This window comes from Macaca nemestrina, assembly GCF_043159975.1.
Source record: "Macaca nemestrina isolate mMacNem1 chromosome 10 unlocalized genomic scaffold, mMacNem.hap1 SUPER_10_unloc_1, whole genome shotgun sequence".
Taxonomy (NCBI): domain Eukaryota; kingdom Metazoa; phylum Chordata; class Mammalia; order Primates; family Cercopithecidae; genus Macaca; species Macaca nemestrina.
Window position 1 is genome coordinate 1 of NW_027257570.1, and position 14,221 is coordinate 14,221.

Genomic DNA, 14,221 nt, shown 5'->3' on the forward strand with positions numbered 1-14,221 from the left:
GAGTATGGTGACTGGAACGAGTGTAGGCTTTACCGCACCTCTTACATTCATAGGGTTTTTCTCCAGTATGAATTCTTTCCTGGAGGTGAAGGGAACTGAGGCGATTGAAGGCTTGGTCACACTGTTTACATTCATAGGCTTTCTCTCCAGTATGAGTACTTCTATGGTTACAAAGGGAACTCAATCGACTAAAGGCTTTGCCACATTGTTTACATTCCTAGGGTCTCTCTCCAATATGAATGCTTCCATGGTAACGAAGGGAAGTGGAACAGCTGAAGGCTTTATCACATTTGGTACATTTATGGGGTGTTTCTCCAGTGTGAGTCCTTTCATGCATCTTAAAAGAACAAGAAAATCTGAATGTTTTCCCACATTCCTTACATTCGTAGGGTTTCTCTCCAGTGTGAGTTCATTCATGTATTAGACAAGAACCGGAAACAGTGAACGCTTTACCACATTGTTTACATTTATAGGGTTTTTCTCCTGTGTGAGTTCTCTGATGTCTTTCAACTGAATTGAGAAAATGAAAAGCTTTCCCACATATCGTACATTTATAAGCTGGATTTCCACTGTACATTATCATGTGTCTTCTAACACCTGGAACAGAAACGAAGAATTTCCCACACTGTTCACATTTATATTGCTTCTCCCCATATGGTTTGTATCCTGAGTGAGCTAGGATGTGCCTATTAAGGAGGGAATGACCTACAAAGACTTTTCCACAAATACTACATTCACATTGCTTTCATCCAGTAGAAATGTTCTCATTCAGATCAAGATTTGGAATTTGGCTGACAACTTGTCCATCATACTGACTACCTTCTTTGCTTTCACACAGTCTCTGTGCCATATGATTTCTGTAAAAAAATGACAAGCACATTTTTATTGCTTGGTTTAGTAACTTTCTACTTATTAATAGGTCTTGGACTTACACTGCTGCCAATACCAGGGAAAATGCATTTTTTTTTTTTTTTTTTTTGCCATGACCGAATTATGTGAAAGTAAATGGGTTACTACTGAAAACACAGCTACCACCTGCATGGCTATGACCAACATAGTAAGATTCATATACACAATTTTGTAGTACTATTTTCAAGTAAACTGTTTTCCAAACACTGACTGCTACACTGAAGTACGTTACATTTTGGGTGAAATTTTTCTAAAAAGAAAGAAATTTACAGTGACTCTTATTTGTTTTTATTGCTTGTTTTTAAGTCCATGACATGCTAATATTCCTTGAGAGGACTTTATTTCCTCTTCTCAGTGCAAATTATCTTGTATTTTTCCCAGGTTTTTCAAAGTGATCTTCAATATACTGGTCTTTCCATTTGTTTCCTAAAATGCAGACCCACAAAATTATCATGAATTATTACAAACTGTAGAAACATTACTAGATTTCATGTTCATTGTACACAGTGCCCATGTCTGATTTCTTCACCAAATCATTCCCTTGCCACATTCCAAATCACAAATAGCACTGATGATAGGGAAATACTTCTGTAATTAAGTGAAAGGTGTTGTCATTCTCACCTACAGAAGCCAGATTCCTGCAGATTTCCTGCATCATTTCTCTGTAGAGATTCTTCTAAGAAGAATCTAGCAAAGCCCATTCCTCCTGGGTAAAGTTCACAGCCACATCCTCAAAAGCCACGGAGTCCTAGAACATTCCACACATATGTATAGAAGGATAGGTGAGACTGACAGCACTGGGAACCTATACTCAATTCATAAGCTATGTACATGATTCTAAAATTTCCAAGCATATATTCTATGACTTGATTGTCACAACTCTTACTCTGTTCACACATACTCCCTCCCACACAGCAGTACTAATGCTAGAATTGAACTCTTCAAAAAGGCAACAGCAAAGTAGAAACACCCATCTCATTAGAGAATACAGGGAGTAAGATGTGCTGCCAGGAGTTACCTTGTAACTTCACTTTGTACATTTCTAGTATCTGCCATAATAAAGTCCTACCTGATGTGCATAAGTGAGTTAATATTATCAGTCCTGAGACTACTTATTCTTAAAAATGCCTGCTCACAAAGTTCAATCTTCGTTTGTATTAGTAACTTACATTTTGAAAGGGATTCCACCAACCCAAGTAACAAGAATAAGAATTACTTATGCAATATATTTGCCAGAACTTTTTCTGCTGAAGATCTATTATTTTGTGTCACTGCAGTGGTGCTTAGGGAACCAGACGCCAAAACACAGTCTGAACAGTAAGTGTTCAATGACTTTCCTTGGTAGACAATATTTTACATGTGCTGTCGCTTGTTAACTGGGCAGTTGAGCCCATTCCATGTGATTACACCAAGAGAGAATGGGCTTATTAAATTCAATTGAGAAGAAAATAAAACCAATAGTTGATATTTAATAATACTAATACAATAATTTTTAAAATTTCTATTGCACAATGTCAAGGCAGAAAGGAATAAGAGGAAATATGACACATGTTTTTTAAAATGACATTAATGTCACCACTTCCAGATGTTAATCCTATGAAATCACATAAATTCCCAAATCAGGTTGTTTTAGGCAAGAAAAACTACTTTTTCATACAGAGTAAAAATGACAAATGTCTAATGATTTTTAGTCATCTAAAAAAAGAGTGATTGCTTGTCTAACATATTTCTAAGATTTTCAAACGAAAATATTCAGGACAGCACAGTATTAGCAGAGAGATGAGCAAGCAGACCAAGGGAAGAAAAAGTCTTAATGACCCAGCATTTATATGGAAAGTTGATGAATGAGAGAATAGGCACTGTAGAATAGAAAAAGAAATCACATGCACATTAAAATATGAGGCAAACCAGGCTAGCATCTACTTGGGAAAATGCATTGCATTCTTCTCTATTCCATAAACAATAGTCAACTTATTATATATTCAAATATGAAAGATAAAAAAAACCAAAACACTTCCAGAAGTCACAGCAACATTTTTTTTTTTTTTTATGAAGGATTAGGCAGAATTTTTTTTATGTAAGAAAAAAGTGATAAAGGAACAGACAAACTCAAACATATTAAAATTTAGGGAATAAAAAGAAAATGGAATGGGCCGGGAGTGGTGGCTCACGCTTGTAATCCCAGCATCTTGGGAGGCTGAGGCGGACGATCACCTGAGGTCAGGAGGTTGAGACCAGCCTGGCCAACATGGCAAAACCCCGTCTTTTTGTTGTTCGTTTGTTTGTCTGTTTTTTGAGACAGAGTCTCGCATTGTCGCATTGTCGTTTGGGCTGGGGTGCAGTGGCAAGATCTTGGCTCATTGCAACCTCCACCTCCCGGGTTCAAGCAATTCTCTTGCCTCAGCCTCCTGAGTAGCTGGGATTACAGGTGCCTGTCACCATGCTCAGCTAATTTTTTTGTATTTTTAGTAGAGACAGGTTTTCACCATGTTGGCCAGGCTGGTCTGGAACTCCTGACCTCGTGATCCACCCACCTTGGCCTCCCAAAGTGCTGGGATTATAAGCATGAGCCACTGTGCCGGGCCTAAAACCCCATGTTTACTAAAAATACAAAAATTAGCTAGGTGTGGTAGTGGGTGCCTATAATCCCAGTTCCTTGGGAGGCTGACACAGGAGAATCACTTGAACCTGGGAGGCGGAGGTTGCAGTAAACAGAGATGGCGCCACTGCACTCTAGCTGGGCTACAGAGAAAGACAGCATCTCCAAAAAAACAAACAACGACAACAACAACAACAACAACAAAAACCCTCAGAGGCCGGGCACAGTGGCTCACACCTGTAATCCCAGCACTAAGGGAGGCCAAGGCGGTTGGATTACCTGAGGTCAGGAGTTCAAGACCAGCCTGGCCAACATGGTGAAACCCCGTCTCCACTAAAAATATGAAAAATTATCCATGTGTGATGGTGGGCGCCTGTAATCCCACCTTCTTGGGAGGCTGAGGCAGGAGAATTGCTTGAACCCGGGAGACAGAGGATGCAGTGAGCTGAGATCATGCCACTGCACTCCAGGCTGGGTGACTGAATGAGGCTCTGTCTCAAAAAAACAAAACAAAACAAAACAAAAACCCTCATATATCCAGATAAGAGCATACAGATGTGTCCACTCTTATAAATTCTTCACCACGCTACAAGAGGGGAAGTGACATTTTGGTGAATCTTTGTAAATCATCAATTTATCTATCACACTTTTATTTCACCAGTAGCATTTACAAAGCTAAGTAATACAATTCCATTTGAAATTATCCATAAATAGAACAGACCTTTAAAACTTACTACACTCACTCTGGGGAAGAAATAAATATGAATTTTTAGCAAATAAAATATATCATTTTACCTTGCTTCTTTGGAAATAGTATTTTTATCTTTCAAGCTGTACTGACAAAATGTATCTTACAGTCAATGAAAAACTGAAACTCAAATAAGCGGACAAGCCTTTTCAAGGTAACAAACTCAGGGAGAGGCAGTGCTGACTCCAACACAGAGCTTTCTAAGTGTCACGGCAGGCCATTCTATCCCTCGGGACACCCATCCTGTTCAGTAAAGTACTCAGTGACCACCTAGGAGGCACTGGCACTGCTCTTTGTCCTCCTGTGCGCCTTCAGTGCATTTTCATGTTCAGGTTGTTGCACATCCTCTCTGGGGTGGGTTTTCCTTGTCCTTTGGGACAGTTTTTCTCTCTTCACAAGTCTGAGACAATCTAGAGAGCAGAAATCATTTCTGCCTTTTCCTCTCAATGTCAGCATCCGATTGGCAGACCATCAACATGTCTCGGAGGAATAAAAACAAGGGCTGGAGGAACAATTTTAAAGACCTAACTTTGATGACATTACATTGTATTGTCCATAATTTTAATGTCCTCAAATTTTAATGACCCTAAGGGGTCACCACTGTAGATGAAACTATACCAGGAGATTCCTCTAAGGCCAAGAGCATCCAGCTGCTCCCCTGAGAGACTCTACCCCCTACCTCAGGCTGTCCTTGGCGATGAGATGACCCCGGGGCTGATACTCATACTCACTAGACCCTCCAATAGACATGGCCACAGTGGGTATCCTGGGTCATCCCCAGACAGTTCTAAAATGCCAGGACTAGGAAAAGACAGGAGGGTGGCTGAGGACACAACACCCTGTAAAGTTTTCACAGGGGGACCTCAACCTAAAGACATTTTGGTAATATGTACACTTAGGAAAGATGAAAAGAAGAGAGGCGCAAAGATTTTTTTACAGTAGAGTGTCAGATGATTTATTCTCCGCTTTCCTGTCATGTAAAATGTTTGGAAACAGAAAAATATTTTGGTCAAAGTGGCTCACGCCTGAAATCCCAGCGTTTTAGGAGGCCGAGGCGGGTGATCAATTAAGGTCAGGAGTTCGAAACCAACCTAGCCAACATGCCAAAACCCTGTCTCTACTAAAAATACAAAAATTAGCTGGACGTGGTGGTGGGCACCTATAAGCCCGGCTACTTGGGAGGCTGAGGCAGGAGAATCACTTAAACCCGGGAGTCAGAGATTGCAGTGAGCGGAGACTGCACCATTGCACTCCAGCCTGGCGACAGGGCGAGACTCCGTCTCAAAAAAAAAAAAAAAATATATATATATATATATATATGTATATATGTAAAATATACATTTAAAATTACTACGTGTGGATAGTATTTGAAGTCATGGGACTGACTGTAGGTAGAAACAAGAGAAGGCAGGGAAAGTTTTTATATTTATATTTATATATAATTATATAAAATTAATATACATAATTATAATATATAAATATATAATATAGGCTGCGCACGGTCACTCACACCTGTAATCCCAGCAATTTGGGAGGCCGAGGTGGGCAGATCACCTGAGGTCAGGAGTTCGAGACTAGCCTGACCAACATGGAGAAACCCCATCTCTACTAAAAATACAAAATTAGCCAGGCGTGGTGGTGCGTGCCTATAATCCCAGCTACTCAGGAGACTGAGGCAGGAAAATCACTTGAACCCGGGAGATGGAGGTTGCGGTGAGCCCAGATTGCATCATTGCACTCCAGTCTGGGCAAAGAGGGTTAAACTCCATCTCGAAATGAATAAATAAATAAAACAAACAATATATATTTATGTCTAAATATATAATTATAATACACAAATGTATATATAAAATACATTTATTATAAATTTATTAATATATAAAATATGTTTATTTCTGAGACAAGGTCTGGCTCTGTCACCCAGGCTGGAGTGCAGTGACACTATCATAGCTCATTGGAGCCTTGAACAGAGGGCTCAAGCGATGCCCCCACCTCAGCCTCCTGAGTGGCTAGGATTGCACGCACACCCCACCATGCCTAGCTAATTTTAAAATTCTTTGTAGAGACAGGGTCTTCCTTTTTTGCCTAAGGTGGTCTTAAACTTCTGGGCTCAACTGATCTTCCTGCCTCAGCCTTCCAATGTGTTAGACGTGGGCCACTGCATCTGGTCTAATGCATTTTTTAGTTTGTGAGTTTATATTATTTAATATTTTTAAGTACTGAATGTGTTGAACAGCCAACTTGCAGAATTCCCGAACAATGGACGGTCAGCTCTCATGTCCTGGTTCAAATCGCCCCAGCACACCACAGCTAGAAACCTTTCAGCCAACTTCCACTTATGTCTCCCGGGGCAGGACAATGTCACTTGGCCAATCCCCACTAAGAGGGACTCTGGAAAGGCAAGAAACTATTCTGTTCTCTATAATGGAATGTGACCAGGAAGAAGGCAGCTGGGAGGGCCAGCTGGGCCCTCCAACCAGCAGCGTCCACCATCGACCAACTGCCCTAGAGCTACACCGTGTTGGGCATTTGGGGCACTGTTATGAGCAAGAGTTTCCATTTTTCTTCTCATGGGACCTTCATGCTAGTGGCAAGAGACAATTTTTTTTTTTTTTTTTTTTTTGAGACAGGGTTTTGTTCTTGTCACTCAGGCTGGAGTGCAATGGTGTAATCTCGGCTTACTACAACCTCTGCCTCCTGGATTCAAGCAATTCTCCTGCCTCAGCCTTCTGAGTAGCTGGGATTACAGGTATGCACCACCACGCCTAGCTAATTTGTGTATTTTTAGTAGAGATGGATTTTCACCATGTTGGCCAGGCTGGTCTGGAACTCCTGAGCCACTGTGCCCAGCCAAGAGGGAGATTTTAAATCAATAAGTATAACTGTGATGAATGCCAGAAAGAAGAGTGTGTGTGATGGGGAGGGGACCTAAGTTATTGTCTCATGCTTTAACACTTTCATAGGCAATAACTAAACACTTAGAAGCTTAAAACAACACACACCTTTAAGCCAATTTTGGCAAGATAGGAGTTGAGCACATTTTAGCAGGTCCTCTGCTTGGGATCTCACGCTAAGCAGCTGGGCTGCATCCTCATCTGAGGCTCAACCAGGGCAGAATCCATTTCCAGGTCCGCTGAGGTTATTGGCAGAATTCATTTCCTCGGACCCGCTTGGCAAGTGCCCAGCTTTTTGCTTCCTTGCCTACGGGGCCCCCTCAAACGTCCTTTCTCAGCACAGCATCTCCCTCCTGCAGCGCCTGCAGGCGGAACCTCTCTCTCTAGTGTGCGAAGGTGATGCACTGTGACAGTGACATCCCATTGCTTTTGCCAGGCTCTGTGGGTTAGAAGCCAGTCACCGGTTTTGCTCGTACCCAAGGTCAGGAAGACTATGTAAGGGCATAGGTCATTGGGGGGTCAGTCACTTCAGGGTGTGGCTGCCACCATTGAATTTGGTGAGACTTTAAGGATTGGTAGGAGCTGGCCAGGTACAGGGGTGAGGGTGTGTCAGGCAGGGGTGAGGGCATGGAGGGGGATGCAGAGGCCTGCACCCTGGAATGTCCTTTCACTCCCTGAGGTTTTGTTCTCCTGATCCCTGAGTACATCCCAGAACACGGTGGCGCCCTAGCAGGGGAGATGTAGGGAAGCATGTGTTGTTCATCCGGGGACTTTGTTAGGCAAATCAGATTAGAGGCCAGGCTTTCAGTGGTGGGTGTGAGTGTGGCAGTGATGAGTGTGCAGGTGTGTGTGGGAAGAGCGATGGGGATGGGGTCAGCCCCAGCCACCATGAAGACCTTAACTGTGCATCCACCCATCCCAGCAGCCTCCCTGAGAGAGTGCCTTCAGAGTGCAGGTCCTGTTTTGCACATGGAAGTGAATCAGAGTGGGACACTGCCTTGCCTTAGAGAGCTTACACTTCTCCTTCTTCTTCTTCTTTTTTTTTTTTTTTTAATTTGCGACAGTCTCACTCTGTTGCCCAGGCTGGAGTGTAGTGGTGTGACCTTGGCTCACTGCAACCTCTGCCTCCCAGGTTCAAGTAATTTTCCTGCCTCAGCCTCCTGGGTAGGGTAGCTGGGATGATAGGCATGCATTACCATGCCTGGCTAATTGTTGTATTTTAGTTTCACCATATTGGCCAGGCTGGTCCCAGTCTCCTGGCCTCAAGCGATCTGCCCGCCTCAGCCTCCCAAAGTGCTGTGATTACAGGTGTAAGCCACCACACTGGGCAAGAGGTCACACTTCATGCCACGTGGGAGGCAGCCACTCAGACAGCACCCCAGCTGGCGCTGGGAGTGAGGGGTGCTCAGCGTCCTAGGAAGGCAGAGGGCTGCTGAGAGGTTCGGGGAGGAAGGACTGAAGGAGGATGTGAGATTTTTCACCTGAGCAGGTGGGTGGATGGAGGGGCTGTTTACAGAGAATCACAAGAATGTGGATGAGCAGGTTAGGGCACTAATAAAGCACTCTGTTTTGGCCCGCAGAAAATTTGAGATGCTTCCCTGTGTCCAGCTGGGGCTTTGGGAAAGGTCAGGGCTGGGCATCTGACTGGGATGGATGTCTCTGGCAGGCAGCAGAGCATGTGGATGGTTTGTGAAACCCGGAAGGGCAAGAGATTTCCTGTAGCAGTGCCCACTGCAAATGGAAGGGCATTTGACCTGAGCCCAGACATATACAAGTTGGGCAGAGAAAGGGGTGGGTCCCCGGCACCCACAGAGGAGCCGCTATAGAGGTACAGGAAAACCAAGGGTGTGGGGTCACATGATGCAGGAAGCTCAAATAAGATGAGGAAAGAGGTTTTAAAGACGATCAGGGCTGGGGACAGTGGATCATGCCTGTAATCCCAACACTTTGGGAGGCTCAGACAAGAGGATAGCTTGAGGCCAGGAGTTTGAGACCAGCCTGGGCAACATAGGGAGACCCCATTTCTATAAACAAATAAATATCATTGGTACTTGGCATTTCAGGCGGGGAACAGCAAACACATGAAAGCTCTGAGGCAGGAAAGGGAGGTGATTAGTGCTCGCTCCTCGTTCCTTTATCAGACCTTAAAGAGATGCAGAGACATTTCAGGTACTCTTTGGCCGAGCTCCTTCAGGGAAGGCCTAAGTTCGCTTCTACTTCCCATCTATTAATTTTCTTTTTTTTTGGAGACAGAGTCTCACTCTGTCGCCCAGGCTGGAGTGCACGCAGTGGCACAATCTCAGCTCACTGCAACTTCCACCTCCCGGGTTCAAACGATTCTCCTCCCTCAGCCTCCCCAGTAGCTGGGACCACAGGTACGTGCCACCACGATCGGCTAAGTTTTTGTCTTTTTAGTAGAGACGGGGTTTCATCTTGTTGGCCAGGCTGGTTTCGAACTCCTGGCCTCAAGTGATCCACCTGCCTCGGCCCCACAAAGTGCTGAGATTACAGGCGCGAGTAACCGTGCCCGGCCCTATTTCACTCCTAACGCCCACCATACGTGCTTCCAAATGTTTGCTGAATGACAAGGTGAACGAGTGAATGGGACTAGGTGACTTTGGGCAGCAGGCAATCCTATTCCTTGGACCTCAGTTTCCCTTTTTGTAAAGCAAGCCTGTATCTCGCTCTCTGCCCTAAAAGCCTGAGTTCTGGGCTTGAGATGAGCGGGTCCCGTAGAGCAGACTTCAAGTGGACGTTGAGCTGGGTCTTCTAGAAGGCCAGAATCCGGCCAGCTCTAGGGTCCGGTCCTCCCGAGGGACCCCGCACGCCCAGTCCCAGCGCCGCCCCCTCCCAACTTCCCTTTGTTCCCCAGGCCCCGCCCTCTCCGCGCAGCTCGCTCCCCATTGGCCGGGGGGCGGGCCCTGGGCGCCCGGCTCCACTGGGGGCGGGGCGGCGGTCGGGGCCGTGTGGCCTGCGCTGTGAGTGTGTGTCCCCGCGGCAGCCCAGCGCCAGCTGCAGCTCAGTGATCCCAGCCGGATCCTGAGCGGGGAACACGGGCTGAAGCGGAGGCTGCGGCCCCGCCCCGGGGCTTCATTGTTGAGGCTGCCGCGGCTCTGTCGGCTGCTCAGCTGCCCTCCAGTCGGCCCAGGCGCCGCGGCTAGGAGCGAGCGCTGCGAGGCGGCGGCCTGAGGTGAGACGGCGCGACCGGCGACCGGGTCTCCGGACCGGGCGGGGGTCTCTGCCCCAGGCGTGGCTGCTTCGAGCTGGGCTCCTTAGGGTCCGGGGTCGGGATCCGGGGTCCGTGCGCCTGGGCTTTGTCTCGGCCTCTGGTGCCACCGGGGGCTTCGCGCCTCCTGCGACACCGCGTGGGCCCGCGCGGTGGTCCCGGTCGCCCTGCGGGTGGGGGCCGGTCCCCACTGCTCCCCGGCTCCCCGCGTCTGCCGCGGAGGGGACTGCATGGACCCGGGCGCTGACTTCTGCCCGGTACCCCCGCGGCGTGGCTGGTCCCCGTGTGCGGCAGAGGGCGTCCTGCGAGGACCCACTCGTGGGACGGGTCCGGGTCACCGCGAGTGGGACACTCCGTCGCCCTCCCCGCCCTCCCTCGCAGCGAGACTGCTTGGCTATCACCGAAGGGACTGCGAGGACCCTCGAACGAGGGAGTCCGTGACTCTGGGTGGGGGCTCTTTCTCGGCCCGCATGACGGCTTCCTGAGTGTTTTGTCACCTATATAGGTGGCTGCGTGGACCCGCGCGCGTGGGTCCTGGCCGCCCTGCTAGTGGGGCTGTGCGCCGCCCCGTGGCTCGTCTGGGTCGACCCCACCTGGGACGCGGGTGTAGTGGTTGTCTGTGCCCTGGGGGCGCTGTTGGTCGGGGCGCACTGCCCCCAACCCGTGATTTATCCTCTCACTTGCCGGGCGGGAGGAAGCGAGAGGCGCGCGCCTGAAGCTGTCGCGCAGCGGCCGCACAGACCTCTGCCCTGGCTGGCGCGTCCGGGGGGCGGGGGGCGAGGGGCTGTCACCGCGTCCCACCGCCGCGCTTCCAGCTCTGGCCCCGGGCTGAGCTCTGATTGGAGGAAGCAGGGCCCTTCTGCCTGGCGCTTCTTGATTTCTTCCGTTAGTAATGGGAAGAAAAAAAAATCTGGAAAGCCAGATTAAACTTTGTAGCTCTCAGCGCCTGGAGAGTGGAAGAAACTCTCCCAAAAATTTGGCGGGCCGGAAAATGCGTTTCAAGCAGGAGCATCCACACGCAGGGAATGAGGCCAAGGCAGTTACAGCTAGAGGTCAGATTTATGAGGAGAGAGCCAGGGTGAGGTCCATGGGTGGGGAGACTCCGACCTCAGCTTGATGGGAAGACCTGATGCTGCCCCTCAGACGCTGTATTTCTCAGCCACCAAAGAAAGTGGAATCACTCCTTAGTGAATGCTTTCATCAAACTTTTGAAAAACCTGTAATGTCCCAGGAAGCAAAATCAAACTAGACAGTTTCCCCCTTTTAAGAGTGTTAAAAGTCCCGGAGACAAACAGCAGAAGGTTCAAGGAGTCCAAATACTCAACCTGAAGTTCTTTCTGAACAAGAGATGGTGTATAAATAACAGGCATACAAGAGAAAACTGAACTAATCACCGCAGCTGTGGCTCCTAGCCCTGTAGCGTGTCATGCAGACCCTTTTGCCTTCTCTGCCCTCCACTGTCCCAGACCCCAACACTACGCGCACCTCCAGTCATCAGCTCCTGCGGACCCATTGCTATGAACTCTGTTTCGGTGGCTCCCTTCTCTCTGAAGTTTTGCTTGTTCTCCTGAAGTCCTGGTCTTTAAGAGCTTATGATCTGCAGGGACAGATTGGCTTTGGGTAGTACATAGTTAACTGTAGCACAGCTTGAAAAATGCTCTGATAGAGGTGGGCAGGCAGTTTGTACATGCGGGTAAATGCGAGGTCCTTTTTCAATACCATGAATCCAAGTATTCATGCTATTTTAAATCTGCAATTCTTTGACTCTCCAGAGGGCTTTTAGATTAATTTTTTTTTCTATTAGTTCCTAGTGTTTGTTGCATAGTTCGGAGTACTTGATTAAAACTTACCAGGTCTGCCGGGCGCTGTGGCTCACGCCTGTAATCCCAGGACTTTGGGAGGTCTAGGCAGGCGGATCACTTGAGGTCAGGAGCCCGAGACCAACCTGGCCAACATGATGAAACCCTGTCTCTACTAAAAATACAAAAATTACTTGGGCGTGGTGGTGGGCGCCTGTAATCGCAGCTACTCAGGAGGCTGAGGCAGGAAATAGCTTGAACCCAGGAGGCGGAGGTTGCAGTGAGTCGAAATGGCTCCACTGCACTCCAGCCTGGGCCATAGAGTGAGACTTCGTCGTCTCAAAACAAAAACAATGTACTGGGTCTACCTCCGGCTCTGGAATTTTCCTGGAAGGCCTTCTCTTCTGGGCTTCATTTTTCTTACTTTTGAGGATGGCAAACTACATAAGTTCCAAGAATCTTTGCCCTACACCTTTAATTCTTTCAAGCAAATATAGCAGAGAAAAATTCTCTTCCCGGCAATGGTGTAAGTAATGGAGGCCTTTGAAAATGTGGATTCTAAAATGGAAATTCTTTTTCTTCTTCCCCTTTTTTTCCTTTTAAACGAGTTTAGTTACATGAGTATATACTTTATCTTGGAGTTAAGGACAAGTATCTATGATGAAAGCTTAAGCAGCTTTTTGGCAATATCTTGCATATTCTTCACAATTGTGTTTTATGTGCAGCATCTTCACTATATCCAGTTGGTTTGTTTTTTTCTCATTAATGGAGTTGTTGAGCTCAGAACTTTTCAGGAGCAGTTTGTTGACCTTTTAAGTGTCATGTGAAATATGTTCTAATTTAACATTTTATTTGGTTGAGTAAAATGGGAATAAATGGAAATTTGAGAGTGCCTTGAGTAGATGTACTTGGCTTTGTGTAATGGTTTGAAGCATAGTTTAAAATTACCACTTGTGGCCGAGTGTGGTGGCTCACACCTGTAATCCCAACACTTTGGGAGGGCAAGGCAGGCAGATCACGAGGTTAGAAGATGGAGACCATCCTGGCTAACACGGTGAGACCCCATCTCCACTAAAAATACAAAAAACTTACTCTAGTTCTTTTGAGCAGAGGATTTGGTTTCGATATGTGGCCCTATTAAAGCTTTTGTTAAGTCCAAATACTTTCTGAACTTCAGATCCCTTACCTATAAAATGGAGTTAGTTGTTAATAATATCTATTCTGCCTAACTCAGGAGATTGTTTTGAGGATCAAATGAAATCATGAATGTAATGGAATTTTGTAAATTTTAAATGAAATATTGTATTACCTAAGATTAAAACAAAACAAAACAAAACAAAACAAAAACACTGTATTTAAGAATGGAATGAATCTGGGTTTTCCTTTGAAATCCCAAGTGTTTAATGTACAGAGAAGTTTTAATGTGTCTGTTGGGGAGCTTCATTAGGATTGTTTTCTATCTTTAATTGGCCAGTATTGTTTTATATTTTAGCATTTTTGGGGAACATCAAAATTTGTGTTTCAGGTATCATTAATATTTTACAAAGTTATTGAATGTGCATGATTTAGTCTTTAACAATCTCTTCAATTATTTACATTCCCACGTAAAAAATGAAGTAATGAACGTCCATGTAAATAACATTCCCATGCTTTAATGAAGCATAATTTCTTGACATTGCAGTTTCTAAGTGCCCTGTCTTGAGGTTGGGAAAGCTGAAGGGCAGTCAGAGGTCAAGGTCAGCAAAGCATCACCTTTGACATTTGAAATCCAGCAGCAGGTATCACAGTGAACCCCATTCCAGCATCCAGGAAGTTTCTCTGCACTGTCTGTCCTCCAGCCACCTCAGAATCTGTGTCTGCAGTGTTGGTCCTGCTTTCCTCTCTCCTCTGCCTTTTCTTTCTCTTCACCTACTTCTACCGAGTGCCTCTGATGTCCCAGACAGTGGCAGTGGGAGTACAAAGGCTAATAAACCCGGCCCTGGTCCTCAGAGAATTGATGTTTTCTGTGCAGATATTAAGTGACACTGTCATACATAGTGTTGACAA

At 46.2% G+C, this 14,221-nt stretch overlaps 1 pseudogene; it reads right to left on the reverse strand.

Annotated features, from left to right (window-relative positions):
• Positions 1 to 12: 12 nt before the first annotated feature.
• On the reverse strand, positions 13 to 952 carry LOC139361117 (zinc finger protein 669 pseudogene; annotated as a pseudogene).
• Positions 953 to 14,221: the final 13,269 nt, after the last annotated feature.